Source organism: Onychostruthus taczanowskii, unplaced genomic scaffold (assembly GCF_017590055.1).
Source record: "Onychostruthus taczanowskii isolate IOZ18803 unplaced genomic scaffold, ASM1759005v1 scaffold26, whole genome shotgun sequence".
NCBI classification, from domain to species: domain Eukaryota; kingdom Metazoa; phylum Chordata; class Aves; order Passeriformes; family Passeridae; genus Onychostruthus; species Onychostruthus taczanowskii.
The window spans coordinates 9,327,430-9,339,871 of NW_024499906.1; the positions used below are offsets into that span (position 1 = coordinate 9,327,430).

The 12,442-nt window shown below is 37.8% G+C and overlaps 1 protein-coding gene across 1 annotated transcript in view; it reads right to left on the reverse strand.

The window, feature by feature from the left end:
* FREM2 (FRAS1 related extracellular matrix 2) overlaps positions 1-12,442 on the reverse strand; it is a 118,998-nt gene that overhangs the window by 55,018 nt on the left and 51,538 nt on the right. The gene's annotated exons all lie outside the window — the stretch shown is intronic.

Below are 12,442 nucleotides of genomic sequence, written 5' to 3' on the forward strand. Positions count from 1 at the left end.
TTACAAAGATACAATTAAAACATTTCATTTTTGTTAAAGATTACTTTGTCTTTTGAGGTTAATGCAAACTTGTATCCTGGGTAAGATATGTATCTATCTAGACATCACAATCCAAAGGTTTTAAAGATTTAAAACTAAGAAATTACAAGTAAAGAACTCAACCATAACACATTTGCTACACATAGGAGTAAATATTTTCTTAAATGCTTACAAACACAGTACACTATTTTTTTTTTTTTTATTTCTCAAGAGAAAATGATCAAGCGTTAATAAAAATGTATTTGGGGTGCCTTCTGTATATCATCCTAATGGACGTGCTTGTTATTACTCTAGAATCCTGTAAGTTCTCTGGCAGTAATAAAATGAGCTGCTCAGCTCACTGATGGCAGCTGCTCACTTGGCAACTGTCCTCTGGGAATTCTAGGTTGTGTGTCTGTAGACTGTAGTCTGATTTCCTTCCCACAAGGTGCTGCTACAGAACAAGGTTTGCTCAGGTAACAACTGTCTTAAATATGCAAGAAATTTCTTTTAGAAATCAACACTTCTGTACCCAAGCCGGTGAAAAAAGTGAACTGTAGCTATGATATTATGGAAAATCCTTTGCTGGGATTTTTCCTCTCCTGAGAAGCTGAGGAGCCTCAGGAGAGAAATGTAAACAATTACTATCTGCTGCTGTGGAATGCAACAGGTGCATCTGTGATTGGTCCATGTGGATTGTTTTCCATTGATGACCAATCACAGCCACCTGTGCCAAGGCTGTGAGCAGTCACAGGATTTTTGTTATTCTGTTCTGTTCTTGTTGTAGCCTTCTGATCTCTCTGTTCTTTTAGTATAGTTTTAATGTAGTATTTTAATATAATATTTAACATAATAAATCAGCCTTCTGAAATGGAGTCAAGCCTCGTGTCTCCACACACGGAGAGGAATCATCAACAGTGAACAGCAGAGAGACATATCTAAGCATTTAAATTAATTCACAGCTTAATTACTGGAGGAAGAGACAAATGAAGGTTGGTTTATCCCTTCCAGTTTCTTCCATGAGGAAGAAACTCCGCATACTTTCATTCTGCTTCAAAGATAAGCCTCTATGCATTTTATTGACCTGCCTACTAGAAAAACCGGGAACTGAAGTTGTGCAATCTCACACAGAGGCAAAGGTACTGTGTAAATGAAAGGAGGGAAATGGTTATTGAAGTATCTCCCTGCACTCCTCACCCTGCTCCTTCTGCTCTTTTGATCTCTATTGTTTCTGACAAAGGGGAAGGCTACAAACACACATATCAGAAACTAATGGACAGCAGAGAGAACCAGCAGCTGCAGTGTTACAGCAGTAACTACAACAGCACTTACATTAGGTTAGCTGGATGTTATGTCTTCCCATTGGTTTATGGGGACAAATGTAACAGAATACTTCTTGTTCTCTAATCCAGCGAGAAAAGCCATTTATGTGCCACCCTTGAACACACTGCCCAATTTTACCATAAATTTAACAGAAGGATAAAAGTTTCTGACATATAAAAAGGATGGAAATTTACTGTCTTTTAGAGGAGAGAGAACTTATTTGTACCACTAGTGAGAAGAAATACTCCTGCATGAGCTTACTACAAATGAGAATATCAGATATTTGAAACTGCCAAGGTAAAGGAAAATTTTCTAGTGGAGTTTGCATCCTTTTAAACAAAAGATATTCTAACCAGAGGATAGAAACAAAAGAAAATCTGGCATAAATTGTTCTCTTATCCAAAGAACTCAAGGTTAAATGTGCTGTGGACAAAGGAACACAATCTACATCTTACATACAGGCCTTTTATGAATGAAATTTAGGAAGAAAAAAAGCACAAGATAGGCAATAAAAAATATTTAGTATTGTCTTCATTCCACCTATTTCTGCTTTCAGCTGTTTCTCTCAATTTTTTTTCATATAATAAAAAACCCTGAACAAACAGGCAAAAAAGTATATTTCTTACAGGTGTTACAGCAAGCCTTGATTTTTACAGACCTACTTCTGTCCCTGAAATATATAATGTTCACCTTTTTGAATGTGCAATATCAAACCCAACAGCTTTAAAATTTTAAGAAAAGAAAATAGGAATTTTAAACCTTTATGTCCTCACTTTGTGCTTTTTTTCTTGTTCAGAAGACATGTTTTCTGATTTATACAAGCCTTTTCACAGTCCAGTGTCCCACAGAATAAAACCTCTGTAGCTGCTACTACTACTACTACTACTACTACTATTGTTATTACTACAGACCTCTAACAAAACAGAGCAAGAAGCATATGATACACCTTACCTTATTTCAGGTATTTATTTTGGGGCTAGAAATCCTAAACTTTATAGCCAAACCCAGGAAAGAGGCATTTTATAAAGCTTTGACTTAGGCATTTATTTTTGAATAAGATTAGCTTTGCCTTGAAATATACAAAAATACATGCATTTTTCCTCAGCAGTGTTTTAAAACTCCTGTTGTGACCCTTTACATTGTAGATACTTTTATTACAGCCATCTAATGCTGGGTAAGATGAATTCCCCCTGCCTAATCTGGGTGCTACAACATAGGAGAGCTAAGCACCACACAAACACAACACCTGTGAAGAATATCAAGAGTATAGCTTTTAGATGTCATAAAATGTCAGAAATAAAACAGCACATGCCACTTTAATTGGGTTCACTATTAAAATAAGTACCAGCCCTACAATAATATTTCTATCAGCAGATGGATTGTGCACTGCTCGCAAGCACTGCCCTTGGGCACAGTCAGACATTTAGCTGCTGGGCAAAGCATTAAGCTCCTATACCCCAGTGACACTTTTGCTTTTACTCCTCTTCCAGACAAGTGTTGGCAGTACAAGTACATCAGAAGTCTGCAGAGGGAAGCCATTACTTTTAAAACTACAAAAAAGGAAGGAGGGCATTGTTAGAACATGGTAAATCCAAAGGAACTTTGCATCAATGAGACGTGGTTGGCAAGATGCTGCTAAAGCGAGGCATGAAAACTTGTTTCCTGAATTTTGCCAGAGATCAGAGTGCAGCAGTGCTAAACCAGAAGAGGCTAGATGGGAAGTGGTGCAATGAGATATTCACGAGAAATGAGATGGCAAGAGTTGTGAGACACATTTAGAAACTTTGTAAGGCGCTGGAAGTAAGGATCTAGAGTAAGGTTAGTCACAAAGTGACTTCACGACTGAGACTTTAAGGACAAAACCCTCTGAAAAGGTTTGCCTGTATATGACAAGTCAAAGATAGATATAACATGGACTTGGTCTTTATAGAAAACCTGTCAGCAAATTGTTTGCCTGTCAGAAAACAGGTGATGTAATATTTTTGCATAAGTCATCAAACAAGAAATTCCTAAAAAGATCAAGTCATCTGGAAAAAACAGATTCGGTTACACAACATGAATACAAGAAGAGGGGGAGGAGGACTTGGTCAATCAACTGCTTGAAGGGAAAAATATTTAAATTAATATTCCCATTCAAGCATTCATCTTTCCAGCCATGCTGCTCAGATATCTTAAAGTTATAAATCCTGCATGAAAAAATACATATCAGATTGTCAGAATTTTCTATCATGGTGCAAAGAGCTTAAAGAAGGAAAGAATCAGTTCCAGTTTACTCCATAGATCACAGAGCTATGTAAAGGCAGTATAAAAAAATAATTCTAACACTAAATTGTGCATCTTGAGCACTGTTGACCAGAGGGGCCAAAAAAAATGGCCATTCTGAAAGGAAAGTCTGACTGCAGTTTTGCTGTCCCTACAGAAACTGATGCATCTTGAGGCAGATATTGACTTCCCTGCTGAGTATCCGTGGCATAAATCAGAGATGAATTAGCAAAAGAGTGCCTACCCTGCATACCCACAGCCACACACACTCATTGTGTGCACAAGATATGTCTGTACAAACACAGCTATCTGGGACCTGTAGAACTTCAAGGCACGATGTATCTGCTCTCTTTAGTCATTAGCTAAGGTTGCTTAATGGGGAAAAAAGCCCAACCTGTAAATTCCTCCTGGACAAAGAACATCTATCAAAAACATGAAAGAATGGAAAAAGAGTTTTAACAAATCTGATTCTATGATCAAATGCTATTCCCTGTGCTATGACCACCAGAAAGGGTAGATCCTGTAAAACTGCCTTAATTTCATATGGAAATTGCAGTAGTGAAATGCCTAAGTTAACCCAGCACACAACACATGCCACTACAAAGTTTTGAATTGACTTTAACAATGCATTAGATAACCTAATGGTATTACTTGATTAGAAAAGCTTTAAAATACTTCACCTTTATAAGTTAAGCAAGTATACTGAAATAGACCCCAATCACTAAAACAACTTGCTGAACACTGCACTCTCCTGCACTCTATCTGCGACTGTAACTCAATATATTTGCAGAACAGTCAAAATGAAGCCTCTAAACCAGCCCCAAGTGATTAGGGACTAAAACAATGCTTTCTCTGAACTACTCATGAGAAAACACACACTTCCCAGCATTATGGACTTAGCTTGCCTGGAGTATAATTGCTGGTATCCAATGAACTGCAGACAGTTTCCATCTTTCAGTACTTTCTGTAACTCTTTTTTCTGTTTTATATCTACCCCCAAGAAACAAGTTGGAAGGGCCACATTTGCCAAGGCTTAGAATAAGCCTGAAGCCACGCAGCAGAAGAAATATCTGAAGAATACCATGTAGCTGCTTTGTTACAAAAGGGATGGGGAAGTGAGAAAAAAGACATGAATGTCAAGGTTATCTAGTGCACACTGAATTTGGATCCTCATAAAATTCAACTAAGCATCACTAAGGATGTCTCCAAGTGCAGTCTGGAGATTCACGCTGGGTAATTCAAGGAATTCCCAATTCAAGTCTATGTCCTGTTCTGCAGGAGATTAACTGGGTTCTGATTAAGAGGTTAACTTGATTTTCATTGACAAAAACTGTGCAAGCAAATACGCACTGGCTTTTCAACCAATTGTCTCATAGCTCTAAATTAATTCCATTATAAATCAGCTCTGTAGAAATTCATCGAGAGCCAGGATATTGTCACTCTATTGGCTGCACCAAAAGACTATGAGTTTTCAAAGGCAAGAGCAAAGTGGATACAGAGCAACCCAATCTGACCCAAACCCACCAAAAAAGATGCTGGAGCACTGTGTGTGTTTGAAAGCCTATGCATATTAAGTTCTTAGTTTGTAACTGACTTCTAGGGAACCCGAAGGATCCACTTGCTGATGTTGGATTCTGTGCTGTAAGCAAGGGACTGGCTCTGCAGGATGACCACTGCTTCTGAGCAGAAAAGAACTCCGAGCAAAAAAATTCAGTATCACCTGTGAATAACCACTCCTGGCAAAACACAGTATGTTTTTGCTCAGGTTCTAGAGCACAGGAATATAATCCACAAATTTTGTGGCTCCTGTTCCACAAAAGTTGAAGACAAGCGATCTCTCTCAGAGATCCTTACAAGAGATCTTTCCTAGATGTAGGATTCATATAATCTATATGATTTATATAATGCTATCCTATAAAAGATGTATGTTTAATTAAACCTAGCTGTCTAGGCACAAGGAATGGAAAGAACTACATCTTCAGGAACTGCAGGCACATCTTATATGAACAGCTGGATCACCTTCTGGAAAGGTTTAACCCACTCCATTGAATGTAACGGGAGTGTGTTCAACCCACCAGTCTATATGGGTAACTAAAACCCAGCTAAGTCATCTTCTTGACACAGGAGGGTCCTGAGAAAACTCAAAGACATAACTGGTCCTGAACTGTAATATGGTAAACTTGTAAATTTAAATACTTTAGAAATAATCTTTGGAATATTTAAACATGGCAACAACAACAAAAAAATCTATTTGGTTTAGAAGAACTGTTCTGCTACTATAAAGTTATTTCCATGCTGTCATTAAACTAATTAGCATTTTGTGTAGTCACTAACTTTGCATTAGAAAATTAATTTAAATTGCCCTGTGAGTATTAACAGAGAAAACCCAAACATACCACTCAAGCTGTCATGTCTATCATTAAACAATGCCCACATTACCTACAGCACAATACTTTTTCCTAAAGATCCACACCCTGCACCTCCCTCTGAGGGAAAAAAACCCCACCACCTGGATTAGTTAAGGCTTCATACATGCATGGCCTACAGCAACAAGTAAATTTATTAGATCTCTGACAACATATTCTTAAAATAATAGTTTTCAGTCTCTGCTCACTAATTTGTTTTGTGGCGCCAGACAACTTCTCCCAAGAGGCTCCAGCTAAATTGAAGCAAGGTTCATTTCCTTGGCTCACAGAATAATGGGTTTAGCTCAACCATCTTAGCTACTGTCACATAGGGGACTTCTTTTCTGGTTTATACCTTTAAAGTACACATGTATTAGACCACAGGAAAACGACTCTCATTTAAAGCCTACTCAGACAAAGTATTAAATTTGAGGGTCATGGCACATCCTAAGCCCCAATCAGTTCATAAGTAATAACAGAAAAGTGTACAGCAACCTCACAAATCCAAGACATTACAATAGAACAGTAGTCAGGAGAAATATAATTAAAATCAAAATATTCTCTTGTCACCCTGTTCTTGTGAATTCTTCTAAGTCTTCTAATGTTTACATTCTTATATCAACTTTCTCACAGACTTTATATAAATAATTAATTGTTTTACATTCTTTTCTAGAGGAGGAGATATTTGATAGACTGTTGGTTTGTCCAGTGTCATTGGAGAGGTAGCACTTTCACCCTCCAATCCACTGTCACTTTTGAAAATCTATAAATGTTAGAGTCAGAATTAAACTTCCCTCTTTTTTACCGAGACATTCCAGTGTCCACATCTATTTCATGTCCTAAAGTGACATTATCTCACTTCACATTGGAATAAGAAATTCCTCTATTCTGGAAAAAGAAGAGACCAATTTCTCCTTCATTAGATTACATTTCCATTTAGAACCCACTACTGCAAACTCCTACATATGTGCCTAATATTTCAATGCTTGCAAAATTATTCTCATGCTTAAAACCAGGGTGTATGAAGGGGTATCATCTGAAACTGAGACCTCTAGTTTTTCACAATGAATTTTAAATTGGGTTTTTTTGTGTCAAATTGGCAAATTTCCTTTGAAGAAGTAATTGAACTTTTCAACTTTTTTTTTTTTTCTAGCTGTTGAACACCGTCTTGGCAGAAAATTCTCCTCCATTTCAGATCACAATCCAAACTCATAAATCTCAAGTTTTACAGACTTAAGAGGAAAATGTATGCAACAGGAATTAAAGAGGTTGTTATTATTTGCAAAACCTACTCTAAACGAGTTGGAATAGTGTTTCCATTTTATCAGCTGGACTTCCTATAGCTCACTGAGCACTGACACAGAAAGCATTATTTTAACTCTGTGTCCAAGTGATTGAACCACTTTTTCTTATTAAGTATTTACTTCCAGAGACATGAATTTTGGTTCCTTTTCTGTTCTGGCAATGCAACAAATAAAATGCCTGACTGACTGGAGGAGAACAAATGTCAGGCAGGTTCATATACTTTTTAATTCCTTTCAGAGTAATTGTACCAGGTAATATCAAATATTTGACTATTAATATTATTTGACCAGAGAAACTCCTTTGTGGTGCCTTTCATCATTTTTAAGCTATGTCAAACCTATAACCTTTTGCAGGTGATTTAGTCCTGCTCAGCAAGGGCAGATTAAAAAACAGAAAACATATAAAATTGTTGATATTAACAGGAACAGAAAAGGATTCCCTTTGAAGTCACTTACTTTGACTTGAGAAAAGCCTTGAAGAGTAGTCAAAGATATTAGTTCTGCTGAGGAAATAAATATTTTTGCAATAATGTGTTATTTTTTTATGTCATGACAAAATTTGTAGCGTTACTTGAAGTCTATCCTAAGGGGCAAAATTGTATATTCCTATGGCAGTAATTATAATATATTCCTGTATTATTTCATCTGAAAATCCTATGTTGTCGTCATAACGTATACTACAAGAAGGAAAAAAAACCAAAAAACAATGCTGGAAGAAGCCAAAGATTCCTTAAAAGATTCAAGCCCAAGAGGTCAAAAATCTGTTTAAACATTAAAAATAAGTGCACAAAAGTACTTCAGAAATTAAGAGTAGAGAGTCCAGAGTAATATGAGCACTGTGAGTTTTCCAAGAGGATCTCAACAGACATAAAGCAGAAGGACAGGGGACAGACGTGACTGTGAAATTATGACAACTCAATCTTGATAGTATGTTGCTTCCAACACATCATTTCTTTCTTTCTCTTCTCTCCATGAAATCTTCACTTACACTTCAAGATAAGTAGCAATTAAATTCAAATCAGCAGTAGAAAAATTGCATCTTTACCATCAAATTTGTTTGTATTATACAACAGACTTTAACAACTTACTTATGTATGGTTCACATTTTATTTGGCTTGAAAAGAGATTACTGTTTAAGCTATTTAAGTTGATTTGGCATTCCTCAAGCTTCTGAAAAATCTTTGATGAAGATTTCCACCACGGCCCTCCCACATGCATTGAGAAATTAAAATCCTTCAGCTTTTTCCCAAAATTCAGGGAGGCAATGTTTTTTCTCAAATCAAGTCTGGCTCCCACCAAATCTGCAGGCTATAGCATACAGGCAGGTGAAGGCCTGGGTATCTCTGGTCTCAAGTTTACATTTTTTGCCTTAGACTTTGTATAGAAATGCGCAGAGGTGCAACCACAGCAGTTTGAACGTGCCAGCCAGCACAAATGTTTATTGCTTTTAAAGAAAGCTGTCTCCCACCCTTTCTTGAAAGGGAGCTGCATAGCACTCACCTGTTGGGACATGACCTCAGCCTCCCACATGTCACCTGCTGTAGCTGCTGAGGTTGCTGAGACACAAACCAGGGCAGTTCCCTGGGCTGCAGCGCTATGGGGGCCACTTGGGAAGTCACTGGGAAAACTCTTGCCTACAGCAATATGAACAAAGTTGATGACACAGTGCTAAGCTGTCATCACCTACCTCCTCCTTTTGGCTGGTGGTGTTAAACTTGTTATTTTAAACTGATTTCATGGCTGCTCAAAATATTTTCTTTCCCCCACTAAATGTGACAGTGCCCTTGCTACCTGTTAGGACTTCTGCTTCTTGTAGGATGCAACAACATGCTAGTGAGACCCATGGAAGCACATTCCAGGAATGTCACAGAAGCCCCATGGACCACAGGGCCATGAAGAATAGAGGATACAGCAGAGGCTGGAGAACAGAGAAGAGGTGAGAAGATGACAAAGTTCACTGGTTGCTCAGTGAGATTAACAGGACATCTCAGACAGAATCAGCCTAGGCAGCCCTCTGGCTGCGTAAGTACAGATGGCTACAGAAACCCTTCTAGTCACTGATTGCCATAGAGCTACTTGTGAAAGCCTCTCCCCTGGATGTCTTTTAAGAATACTTCTTTCTCTTCTTACCCTAATTCTAGAAGAAAACTGATGTCTTAATTAGCAGGATTGATTAATGAGAGGTACATGAGAGGTACATAAGAGGTACATAACCTACAGGACTTTTTTCTCTGTTCTATAGGATCAAACAGGTGTGGATATGAATTAACAGCAGAAAATGAGATGGTAAAGGTATTAATCTTCACATGGACCACTGTGCAATATATGAAATGTCACTGATTGCTGGTTCTGTTTGGTATTTCCAGAAAGATGCACATTTCAGCCCATCTATGAAAGCTGAGCAACCAGTTGGTCAGCTTGAAAGCAATACTCTGCTGATCTTCCTGTGCAAAACAATCTATGCCACACATTCTAAAGAAAAATATGGCAGTGAGTTCTTAGTTAGAGATAGATCTGAAAAGTAATGTGATAAAGTAATTATGTGTAATAAAGTTTCAATCATTCTAACATATGTATATGTAACTTTACTCATGCCCACACCCTTGCTAAATCAGATCCTTGACTGGTTTCTCTGTGCCAGAGAAATTTTCCTGCTTTAACTCTAGTTAGTCATATCTTGTCACTTGAAAGGGTGATCTCTAGCCCTAAGCTTTCTAAAGAAGTACCTGCTACATTGCCTATTTAAAAAAAATCACTTGTCTACCTAGGTCGCTTTCTTGTTCCTTTTCAAAGAGGGCAAATATTACTAATATTATTTATAAGGTTGCATTGGGTGTGGCTGAGATGGAGTTCATTTTCCCCACAGCAGCGCTCGCAGTGGTGTGCTTTGCACTGGTGTTGGTAACCAGTGTTTTTTGCTCCTGCTGAGCAGTGCTGGCACAGTATCAGAACTGTCTCTCCAACTTTCCACCACCCTTCATTTGGCTGGGGATGGCAAGATCTTGGCAGGGGACACAAATAGGACAGCTAATCCAAACTGACCAGCGGGATATACTCACTAATCACCTACAAAAGCAGGGGCTTCTTGCCTTTGTCTCCACTTCCTATGGTGGAACACTCTGAAATTGTTGAACAGATGAAACTAGATGTTTTTTGACTAAATGGAATAAAATGTTTAAAATCAGATGAACTTTAAGATCATTTCAAACCAAAATCATTCTATGATTCTAAAATTGGGTGCTGTAGTCCAAAGGAGGTCTCACAATGACTTGTTTTTATACACTTTAACTAAAATATCTCAAGAGAACGTATTAAGACCTTGAAACGTCTTTGTCCAAATACATTTCTGATCCTTTGGACATGATTCTTACTTTATGTTAATACATCAATATATCTTTTAGATTTCTTACCTGCTGAGACACAAGCAATACCTCTGTTCTTCACCACTTCACATACTCCCTGAGTAAGTTCTCGAGAGGACAATGAGGGTAATACTGTCTAACATAACCATGGGAAAGCACTTTCTTTTCACTTCCTAGTTAATGAGCAACTTTCAGGATAAGTTTGATAAAGGTCCTTATGTTAAAGAACATTGGAGCAAAAAGTGAAAAGAAATGTGTGTATACTGTATCAAAAACTACTTGTTCAATGCAGACACATTTGCTCTAGTATGTGCTTACATTAAGAGCCTTAGGTTGTAGTTCTTTTATTGAACAGGTATTTCAATCTACAGTCACCAAGATGCCTTAACGTACTTTTGCACATGAATATGGGGGCAAGACACAGTATGTGCATCCTGTTAGAGCAGCACAAACAAGCTCTAGTTGAGTAGCTACCTCTTCATGGCACAAAGGATAGTGCCACATGACTCAGCCCTGCCAGAGGCAAAGCTTTACCAGATGGATGCTCTGCTGAGCCTCCTCAACCCTGCCGATTCCTGAGATAGCTCATTAAGCTCTGTCTTGAGTAGCTCACTAAGGGACTATGTTACTCCATAGACAGAAAAGGTTTAGTTTTGGCTAGAAAGAAATAAATGAGGGTAGATTTGATCTTGGGTTCTCTCAGTGTTTTTTGACAGTGCACTCTACAGGTTGTTGGACACACTTGTCTCTCTCTTTCCTACTCATGTGTGGCTGCAAAAACCATTTGCTCCCCAGTCTGTCATCACATGCTCTTCTTGGGGTAAATACAGTAGCTGCTTACATGGACATACAATACAGGCCAAATCTTCCAAGCTTTTTTCTTATGCTTTCCTTTAACATCACTCAACAACTACAGACGTGCCAGCCATATGTGTCAGACAAATTTCACAGCCAGTTTTCGCACCAGTGTCCTCAAAGGGCACTGCTTTCTCTGAGTCACATTTTGATAAGCAGAACACTTATTTAAATCTACTGGAGAACAGGCTGGCAAAGCCCATGGCATGAAAGTGGGCCTGGAATTTCATTCAGACTATGGTTAAACATTTTCTTACTAAGAGATCTTGAGAATGAGATTTGGACAGTGCATTTTATGGGAAAGTTATAACCTTTCAGGTTAACTCTTTGCTCCCTTAGCAAGTATGCAACAAGATCTGATTTAAAAAATGCTATGCAGAAGTGCATGGAAGCTCAAAATATAAGCATATTTATGATTTGTGCTACATGTAAGTATACTTACATATACATATAATGATGAAAATATTCCATATTAACAGTTGAAATTTGAGCATATCCCAGTATGGCTATACGTCCATTTCAACTTTAAAAAGTTGAAAGAACTACATGCATTCTCTTATATCGTGCAGTATTGAGTGCAGCTGGCCTTACAATATCTAAATTTCTGCTCACATCAAATAAAATTTGATGATTAAATATGCCCTGTCACTTAGTGTTCCTGCACACCCACTGAAAAAAACCCAAAAAACCCCCAAAAAAACAACAAAAAAAAAAACCAACAAAAAAACCCCCACAAATCCATATTATGACAAATAGTGCAAAACTTACTGCGAATTATTCCTGCGAATTCCTGAATTCTCTCTGCAATCTACTACTTAATATTTTGTGCAATTTTTTTTGTCTATGGTTGACACACAAGTGAACTCCTATGAATATACATAAAGTCAGCAGTAACCAAGTATTGTGTGGAATT